The 10,941-nt window shown below is 41.4% G+C and overlaps 1 protein-coding gene across 2 annotated transcripts in view; it reads left to right on the top strand.

Annotated features, from left to right (window-relative positions):
- Window positions 1-1,371: 1,371 nt before the first annotated feature.
- Window positions 1,372-10,941, top strand: part of LOC114669077 (gastrula zinc finger protein XlCGF8.2DB-like) — a 38,283-nt gene continuing 28,713 nt past the window's right edge. The window contains exon 1 of one of the 2 annotated variants that reach the window (XM_028825209.2): window positions 1,372-1,495. The gene's annotated coding sequence lies outside the window, so the exon portion shown is untranslated. The remainder of the gene's footprint in view (window positions 1,496-10,941) is intronic. The other variant, XM_028825203.2, reaches the window with a different exon arrangement.

Below are 10,941 nucleotides of genomic sequence, written 5' to 3'. Positions count from 1 at the left end.
TGAAGCTTACAGCTTCGGGCCTCCTGATTCTAGAGAGGCCCCAGAAGTGACCATAGTCCACATTGCTTAAAAATGTTGGCTGTCTGCTGCATAAGGAGAGGGTTTTAACAAACAATAATACAGTATAGTGTAATTTCATATAAAATAATACTTTAATAACCTTTAAATTTTTATTTTAAGTATATAAAACAAATTTGTAGTGATCTATTGTGGAATAACCCTATTGGAAAAGATAGCAGTGTTTACTCATTGCTTGTTGCAAAGGGACCACCATAAAGGTTTAAGCTTCAGGTCCCCAGAAATGAAGGTCCGTCACTGTGAGTATGATGTTATTTTTGACTTTTGTTCCTTGGGGATCTAACCCTCTATGGACCTCTATCAAAGGGTGATAAATGACAAATTTAAATTACAATTGAGAATATTTAGACTTTAAATATTTAAAATGAAGCACATATTTGAGTATGTCCTCATGAAGTAAATCATTACATTCCTTATGATCACTCCGTATAAGGGCATTTTACGCTAATTCAGACTTGTTTTTTGCCGGCATGAAATTTTCCAAGGACGTGCACGTTAGGTGAACTGGTGACACTAATTTGGCCCATGAGTGTGTATGTGTATGTGTGTGTTCGCCTTGAGATGGACTGGCGCTGTATCCTGGGTTTGTTCCTACCTTGCGCCCTATGCTAGCTGGGACAGGCTTCAGAACCCCCCACTGCCCCTTGACCCTGGTCTGGATTAAGCAGGTTAGAAAATTAAATGACCTAAAGATTTCCAGCAGAACACAAGTAGAAACCCACTCAATACATCATTTATAAGAAAGTGACTTAATGGTAGGACTCACACATTAAAAGACTCTTCTTCCTTTATCAGTGTAAGCGCTGCTGTTCCTTGTGCAGGGAGCTCCTGAATTTTCATTATAAGCTAACTTTGACTCTCTGAATGTTCCCAGAGATATTTATAACTGTTAGCATTATCCACTGCCTGTTTCTTTTGAAATCTATTAGTTATTGTAACAGAAAGCTTGGTCTTGCTTGAAAGTTTGTAGTGATCCAAGTCCGATATAAGATAAGCCCTTTAAACTCTGAACTTTCCTTTACTCAGATTTCATAGCAGCTTTTCATAAAGCGTTCGATCTCTCGCTCTGGTTTCTCCGCGACATAAAAAAAATGTCAGATCTGAAACGTGCAACAATGAAGATAAACAGGTAAGCCGTTAAACGAACGGGCGGATTGATTTAACAAAAGCAGGCAGGCAGCGCGGGCAACTCACTTTTCCAGCAGGCCGCGCCTCCTCAATGTAGGCGGGGCTCATGGGCGGAGAAACCTTCACGTACAGAGTGGACGCGACGGGCCGTGTGACGTCATGTAAAGCGACGAAAACAGAAGTCGACGTGCGCCTCGTGTCATCCGCTCGTAAGCAGTTAACGTGACAGTGGGTTCTTGCTGTTGAATCAGACGACTTTAAAAAGTTTCAAATCACCTAGAGGTAGAAGGTACGTGATACGAGTTTGGGGTCGTCGCTTAACAGATGTGGGTTTTTTGATTGCTTTCAGTCACTGGATTTCTGTCACAGGCCAGCGGAGTGTGTTGAAAGATTCTGCTGGACCGAATTCCTGGTGTCTCGCGGTATTCGCCATTCATTGTCCTCAGTTTGCTGCTCTCTTCATATGATTATGATTATGATTATTATTATGTGAGTCCCTTTGGAGTAAGATCGCTGTCAAAAATAACTCGAAATGATTGAAGTCAAATGTACATTTTAAGCGTGTCAATTATGCAAGTGCTTATTAAAGTTATGCTTGCTTATAAAAATTACGAGTGCAATTCTCGAGCGTGAACAAAGTCAAAAATACGGCATTGGACGCGCGATTGATTGTTGTCACTACGCATGTGCCACAAAAGGTGACAAGATGTTGTTTTTTGACAGCGATCCTACTCCATATGTGCTGGATAAAGCTTTGGTCGTCGGTTCAATTGCCGCCTCGGTGTTGCGTGTTTGTGATCTAACTGGAGGTATCAGAAACCAGAGGTTTCCTTAGCAGCGTTTAGTGAACCTCCGTGGGCAATCAACCCAAGCTGTGATGCTAATCCATCACGGGGGTGAGCCACTGGACCCTCTCTTTACTTCACGTGCGAGTCTTCGGGAGGTGTGGCGTAAAGCCCACGGAGATATGGGGAGAACGCAGTGGTGGGCCGTCAGGGCCTGCAAGGCCTTCTCTGCTGGCCTAAACAAATTATCTGAATCACAAACTGATGTTAAATATATTCTGTCCATGAATACTTATTAAATAATTCCAAATAGTCTGTCCGCTTCCTTTCATAGATTTTCCGATGGTTGTGCTGCTTCCAGACATGTATTTTCGTATTAAAACATTTAACCAATCACATTTCAGCCATCATTTGTTGCCAGGCAGGGTCAAAGTGAAAGAAGTCTGCCCGGGGGCCTTCACAATCCGTTCTGCAGGCCCTCTAACACAAAATAAACGTCGATTAAACTGTTGTTTTAACCAATCAGAGTTTGAGTTGGTGTCACTAGGGCCCTCTAGCACAGGCATGTCAAACTCCCTACCATTGGTGGGCCGCTTCGACTGCCATATGTGCGTCAGCGGGCCGCACTGTAAAATACTGAAAACTTTAAATAAATGTAACATTTAAAGTTTAAAGAAAAGCAATTTATTTCCATACAATCTCCGTATAACAGCGTACAATTAGAGTCTTAGTCTCTTAGCTAGGTCCTTATATTATTATATAAATTATATTCATTGCTTATATAGGAGTCTTACAGTGTGAGATTTATTTTTTTTTTGTCCCGACACTTGGCATCTCTTTTTAGTTACCAGTTCGTCAATATCAGGCTTGAAATCTTGTGCAGCTGCAACTTTTATGAGGGATGAAAGGTGCTCGACGGTAAGTCTTGAGTGATGTGGGGTTTTGGTAGCTTTCATTAACGAAAACAATTGCTCACAAAGGTAAGTGCTTCCGAACATAGACAGTACTCTCGTTGCCAACTTACGGATCTGCACATACGAGGGTGGCAGGTAAGCATACAAGCCTGGCACACCAACTTCGTTGTATTTTGCCTTCAGAATAGAATCTGACTGCAGTTCAGTCAATTCCATTTGGATATTCTCAGGCGCATCCTCGACGTTATAAGAGTATGGTGACGTAAACAGCGCAAAGTCCTGTTCGTGGGAACTGAAATTACAAAAACGCTCACTGAATTCATTGCCCAGTAATTCAAGTTGGAAAGCAAATCCTCCAAAAATTAAATTTTACTTTACTAAGTTTACTTCAAAGTTTATATTGTAAAATAAGCCGATATGCAAAAAGCCCCCTGACCTACACTAATTTTTCAAACTCAAAATCACAAAAAATTGTTAATAACTCACCAACTTCTCGCGTCCACTTCAGATCTTCAGCTGTAGTCTGCACTAACTGTTCGTTACACTACTAGCACAAAATTACATAAAACTAGAGCAAAAAAACGTGAAAATATGTGAGCTATTACTACTCATGATGGTCAGTTCTGCCCAGTGGCCAGTCTCAGCAGCCCAGTCAGTAGTGTAGCCTTAGCAGTGGCGGCTCAAGGCTCGTGGTGGCCCTGGGCAGAGAAAGAATCGGTGGCCTCTTCGTCTGGCAATGTCAATACGGTATCATATGTATGACAGATGGCCACGTCCGTTGCGGACACTGCATAGCTGCCTCGTGCTCATGACACGCTTCTATATGCACGTGTCCGTAACTTGAAAACCAAGTGATGGCCCATGATATTCTCATTATGGCAGAACGTTATATTACTACATGTAGCTTACTGCTCCGACTCGAGCGACATTTGTAAATACAGCGTACTAATTAAGAAACACAATGTTTTTTGGCCACATTGCCGTCAGCTGTGTCGTTATTTTCTGTTTTATATTCCATATATATTGGCGTGGCGGCCCTGTGCAGGTGCACAGTTTGCACATGCCTAAGGCCGCCCCTGCTGCAGCCTAGCACTTCAGTTGTGACTCTGCGGCTCATTAACTTTGGCCAAGGCTCGTGGCTATACTAGCTGATGACGTTTCCGGTACCGTAATGCCATGGGAAAATGCGCTTTTGTCAGAAGGCAGAAGTAAGAAAAGTCAATAAGTAAACGAAGATGCACAATGATTTAATCACAAACGACAGTAATCATTTTGTACAAGTTCAGTACTAACTAGGATCTGTCATGCGGGCCGCATGTGGCCCGGGGGCCGCGTGTTTAACATGCCTGCTCTAGCAGGTGTACAGCAACGTCACTGTATTCAGACCCGTTGATTGGATAGGATGGTGTAATGGAACTGGTGGAACTGAAGCACATGGATAATCTGTACGACAGAGTAATTGAACTGTTTTTGAGGATTTTATTTACAAATAATCCAAATTTTTGGTGAGTAAAATGTTGCGATTTTCCTAAATAATATTGCAAGTTTGAGTTATTATTGATGTTTTTTATGTGTGTCGCGGCTGTAGCTGCAGTAGAAAGGAACTTGTTCACCCCTGGTTTGTCTGTTCAATAAAGGCATTTATTGTGGCTACAGGAGTTATCTTATCTGCGATGCAACGGCTCTTTATACTGTATTTCTGCATATCAAGATGGTTTTTATAACCATAAATTAGTTTTTGAGGGGCAGGTTGATTCAGACGGAGCACTACTGAGGGCCTAGGTGTGAAATGCACGGTCCACCACGGGGAGAATGTGACCGTTACACATGAGCTTAAAGTTATTCACTTCCTTCTTAACATTTGTCACTAAAGTGGGCCCTTTAGTTGAAAAAAAGAAGTCGGTTTTCCACATTTTGTACCTGATTTGATACAAAGGAGATACATCAAGCTGGACCAACTCTGATATTTAATGGGCACAGTAAAGCATCAGGTGATGTTGGGCAGCCTTCATTTTCACTGGTTTGTGACAAGACAGATGCCTTTGTTATAACTGAGTTGGCCACATTAGTCAAATTGACAGACTTAGTTGGCACATTCCCTTACCTAGTGAATTGGATTAGATGTTTAATGGGCACTGCAGTGGGTTAGATGGCACTGGGCTAGACTAGTTTTGAGAAAAGATCAGATACCTTTGTTAAATTGCAGTTGATCTTGGCCTAACCCAGTGTGGGCACTTGGGTCAAATGGACTGGCAAATTTGTCATATTCTTATATATCTAATGAACAGATTTCAATGGGATGTTTGACTGGCATTATGCAGAGTTGTATGCCACTCTAATTTCCCAGAGAAATGTGAATAATTTTGTTAAAGTGCACTGGAGTTTAGCTGCCGCAGTGTGGTTACAGGGGTCAGACTGACTGGCAAACTTGGCCATGAAGGAAATTAACTGTGATGTTTAATAGGCACTGTAAAAATTTAAATGGCATGGGACCACCCTAGATGTTCCAGTTTTGAGAAAATCCAGATTCCTGTGTTAAGTTGCAGTACAGTTTTGCCCAGACTGACTGGCAGAGTTGGCACATTCCCATTTCTGATGACTAGGATTAACTTTGATGTTTTACAGGTGCTGTAGAGGGTCATGCAGCATTTTGCCACCTTTTATTTTCATAGCTTTGTGACAAGACAGATTCCTTTTTTATCTTGCAGCTGGGATTTGCCTGGGTCAAATTGGCTGGCACACTTGGCATATCCAATGAATAGGTTTCACTGTGATGCTCAGTTGCCATTGTAAAGTGTCAAGTGGCACTGGACTGCACTCATTTTAATAACTTTGTGACCAGATGGATGCCTTTTTAAAGTTTCAGTTGAGTTTTTCTCGACCCAACATGGTTTACATGGGTCATACTGACTGGCAAAGTTGGCACACGGGTAATCTGATGAATGGGATTTGTATGATATTTTATTGGCACGGACAAAACAAAAGAAAAGAGCTTTACGCTTCCTAAAACTGGCTCCAGGTTCTCCCTGCTCAGGAGGGGTTTCAAAATTGGATGGATGAATGGATAAATCTGCAAATAAAATGAAAATAAATAAAGTATTGTGAAATGTGACACTAAATGAATGATAACAACATGAAATGCAAGTATAAATACAGTAATCCCTCGCTATATCGCGCTTTGCCTTTTGCGGCTTCACTCCATCACGGATTTTATATGTAAGCATATTTAAATATATATCACGGATTTTTTGCTGGTTCGCGGATTTCTGTGGACAATGGGTCTTTTAATTTCTGGTACATGCTACCTCAGTTGGTTTGCCCAGTTGCTTTCATACAAGGGACGCTATTGGCAGATGGCTGAGAAGCTACCCAACATACTTTTCTCTCTCTCTTGCGCTGACTCTTGCACTCTCTGATCCTGATGTAGGGGGATTGAGCAGGGGGGCTGTTCGCACACCTAGACGATACGGACGCTCGTCTAAAAATGCTGAAAGATTATCTTCACGTTGCTACCTTCTGTGCAGCTGCTTCCTGAAGCGACATGCTGCACGGTGCTTCGTGTACTTAAAAGCTCGAAGGGCACGTATTGATTTTCGATTGAAAAACAAACTCTCTCTCTCTCTCTCTCTCTTTCTTTCTCTGCTCCTGACGGAGGGGGTGTGAGCTGCCGCCTTCAACAGCTTTGTGCCGCGGTGCTTCGCATACTAAAAAGCCAAACAGCCCTATTGATTTGTTTGCTTTTCTCTATCTCTCTGACATGATCTGCTCCTGACGCACACTCCTTTGAAGAGGAAGATATGTTTGCATTCTTTTAATTGTGAGACGGAACTGTCATCTCTGTCTTGTCATGGAGCACAGTTTAAACTTTTGAAAAAGAGACAAATGTTTGTTTGCAGTGTTTGAATAACGTTCCTGTCTCTCTACAACCTTCTTGTGTTTCTGCGCAAATCTGTGACCCAAGCATGACAATATAAAAATAACCATATAAACATATGGTTTCTACTTCGCGGATTTTCTTATTTCGCGGGTGTCTCTGGAACGCAAACCCCGCGATGGAGGAGGGATTACTGTAATTACATGGGTCAGGAAATATGCCTTGGTTCCGTATTCCTTCATGCTGGGTCAGTCAGTCATTTTCAAACCTGCTTAGTCCTGAACAGGGTTATTGGGGTTTAGGGGGGGTCTGCCGGAGCCTATCTCAGCCAGCATGGGGCGCCAGTCCATCGCAGGGCAATCACACACACAAGGGACAATTTAGTATCACCATAGCGCCTAACCTGCCTGTCTTTAGACTGTGGGACAAAAAACCCGCAGACACAGTGAGAACTCCTATACTTAATGTTCTTCTGTATTTATTGCCGTATTTCATAGCTGTTTGATTTATTTTGCTTAATTATTTTTGCCCTGAATGTTCTTCCTCACTCTCCGCACTCTGTCGTTAATCTAACTCAGTGCTTCCACAGCAAAATTGCGAGCTTTAAATGAACTCATTTAAAAGCAGCACCATCACAAGGAAGGCTGCTTCAGAAGCTTATATTTTTCAAAGACCCCGATCTTTAAGTCTGTTTCGTAGTTTTGTATCAATTCATATCCTCCTGGGGCGGGGCCTAATTCTGTTCCTCCCACCACAACCTCAAATCGATGACCAAGAGTGTTGAAATCCAAAGGTTGGGAACATTCTGCAACATCTCTCTCTCTCCTACACATGTATAACAAACCTCTGGATACTCGGCTAAGACGTTATGTACAGTGCATCCTGAAAGTATTCAGAGCTCATAACTTTTTCCACATTTTGTTATGTTACAGCTAGTGCTAGGCGGTATACCGGTTCATACCGAAAACCGTTTTTTATTTTTTTTATGATATGGATTTTTCTTATACCGCAACACCGGTTTAAATTGCCTAAACGACGTTCGGAAACGTGGCGCAGCGGGAAACTGTTCAAGTGGGGACCTTTTTCACTGCTACACCGCTAAACACAGATTTGTTGTACTAGGGCTCTTTTTCACTGCTACACCACCAAATAGTGGGCTGTAGCATAGGTAGTTTAGTTTACGACATTCTATTTTAATTATGAAGTAAACTATGAGAATAAAGTGGAAATGTCGACTTTAATCTCGACATAAACGGCGAGAATAAAGTGGAAATGTTTACTTTGTTCTCGACATATAGTTTTTTTTTTTTTTTTCCAGTATAGCTTAGCTTGAAGCAAGGTCCATATTAATGCAGTTTGCCTAATTGATGGTTCAAATGGTAAAGATGTCATCACCAAGTTGCACTTGTTTTATTTTATTTTAATTTGGTGAATGCTGTGTAATGCACCTGGGCTTGAAGTCTTGAAGTAATAGTGCAACTATCAGTAATAATGCTATTATTTATTTTATTGTTAAGTTTAAATATTATGCAGTTTAATGATGATAAAGTTGTTTAAAAAGTCACTTTAACGTGTCAGTGGACAGAGATTGTTAACATTAACAGAAAGTGTAGTTGGTTTACAAAAAATATTTACTATTTATTCCTTTTCTAAGACATGTTCGGTGCAATACAATTTTTGACAAGTACTTCTGCATATTTTACTAAGTCTAAATGCCTCTTTATGGTTGAAAATATGTTGTCAAAATTATAGTTTGTTTTTGCAAAATTTGTTCAATAGAAAGGTTCTATATTTTGACTGCATCTGTCATGCAATGTGATACCTTCTCCATTAGTGCCACCCCCTTGAAAACAATCACTTTATGGGGCCATGCAAACCTGTATTAATACTTGTGTGCACATTAAAATGTTTTTTTTTTTTTTTTGTACAATGTACAATACTCTTGACAGTGGAATAGGTTATTCTTAACCACATTTCCCACTGCAATTACTGGCTAACATCCACTCATGCATGGGGAAAAAATACTGTTGAATACCGTGAAACCGGGATAATTTAGAAAAATACCGTGATATAGAATTTTGGTCATACCGCCCAGCCCTAGTTACACCCTTATTCCAAAATGGATTAAATTCATTTTTTTTCCTCAGAATTCTACACACAACACCCCATAATGACAACATGAAAAAAGTTTACTTGAGGTTTTTGCAAATTTATTAAAAATAAAAAAAAACTGAGAAATCCCATGTCCATAAGTATTCACAGCCTTTGCTCAATACTTTGTCGATGCACCTTTGGCAGCAATTCCAGCCTCAAGTCTTTTTGAATATGATGCCACAAGCTTGGCACACCTATCCTTGGCCAGTTTGGCCCATTCCTCTTTACAGCACCTCTCAAGCTCCATCAGGTTGGATGGGAAGCGTCGGTGCACAGCCATTTTAAGATCTCTCCAGAGATGTTCAATCGGATTCAAGTCTGGGCTCTGGCTGGGCCACTCAAGGACATTCACAGAGTTGTCCTGAAGCCACTCCTTTGATATCTTGGCTGTGTACTTAGGGTTGTTGTCCTACTGAAAGATGAACCGTCACCCCAGTCTGAGGTCAAGAGCGCTGTGGAGCAGGTTTTCATCCAGGGTGTCTCTGAACATTGCTGCAGTCATCTTTCCCTTTATCCTGACTAGTCTCCCAGTCCCTGCCTCTGAAAAACATCCCCACAGCATGATGCTGCCACCACCATGCTTCACTGTAGGGATGGTATTGGCCTGGTGATGAGCGGTGCCTGGTTTCCTCCAAACGTGACGCCTGGCATTCACACCAAAGAGTTCAATTTTTGTTTCATCAGACCAGAGAATTTTCTTTCTCATGGTCTGAGAGTCCATCAGGTGCCTTTTGGCAAACTCCAGGTGGGCTGTCATGTGCCTTTTACTAAGGAGTGGCTTCCATCTGGCCACTGTACCATACAGGCCTGATTGGTGGATTGCAGCAGAGATGTTTGTCCTTCTGGAAGGTTCTTCTCTCTCCACAGAGGACCTCTGGAGCTCTGACAGAGTGACCATCGGGTTTTTGGTCACCTCCCTGACTAAGGCCCTTCTCCCCCAATCGCTCAGTTTAGATGGCCGGCCAGCTCTAGGAAGAGTCCTGGTGGTTTCAAACTTCTTCCACTTACGGATGATGGAGGCCACTGTGCTCATTGGGACCTTCAAAGCAGCAGACATTTTTCTGTAACCTTCCCCAGATTTGTGCCTTGAGACAATCCTGTCTCGGAGATCTACAGACAATTCCTTTGACTTCATGCTTGGTTTGTGCTCTGACATGAACTGTCAACTGTGGGACCTTATATAGACAGGTGTGTGCCTTTCCAAATCAGGTCCAGTCAACTGAATTTACCACAGGTGGACTCCAATGAAGCTGCAGAAACATCTCAAGGATGATCAGGGGAAACAGGATGCACCTGAGCTCAATTTTGAGCTTCATGGCAAAGGCTGTGAATACTTATGTACATGGGATTTCTCATTTTTTTTATTTTTAATAAATTTGCAAAAACTTCAAGTAAACTTTTTTCACGTTGTCATTATGGGGTGTTGTGTGTAGAATTCTGAGGAAAAAAATTAATTTAATCCATTTTGGAATAAGGCTGTAACATAACAAAATGTGGAAAAAGTGATGCGCTGTGAATACTTTCCGGATGCACTGTAAAGTTAAAAATTTCATGGTCTCGCTTTTTATTGTTAGTTACATGTTGTCATTGTTTAATTCATTTTGTTGTGACAGTTTTATTTTGTTTTTTTGCGTTTTGCCCTTCAGTGCCACTTGAAGGGGGGCAAAGTATGAAGTACAATCGCTGTCAAAGAAAACTCCAGCATTATACCAATGTGGCACATGGGTAGTAACAAAAAACGGATTGTTTCCTCCTCGATAGCGAATGCCCCGTGCATCCAATTTTTGACAGTTTGTTCACACTTGAGAATTTTCAGAAGCAAGCGTAACTTAGTCATATGAAAAAGTTTGGGAACCACTCTTAATTCTTTGAAAGCTCAGCCAATGAGAAACAAAAATCCAAAGTAGCAACTTCCTTTTAATATATGACATACCTTATGGAAACAGTAGTATTTCAGCAGTGACATTAAGTTTATTGGATTAACAGAAAATATGCAATATACATCATA

This window comes from Erpetoichthys calabaricus, chromosome 1 (genome assembly GCF_900747795.2).
Source record: "Erpetoichthys calabaricus chromosome 1, fErpCal1.3, whole genome shotgun sequence".
In the NCBI taxonomy this organism is placed as follows: Eukaryota; Metazoa; Chordata; class Cladistia; order Polypteriformes; family Polypteridae; genus Erpetoichthys; species Erpetoichthys calabaricus.
This window is presented reverse-complemented; position numbering and strand designations above follow the sequence as displayed.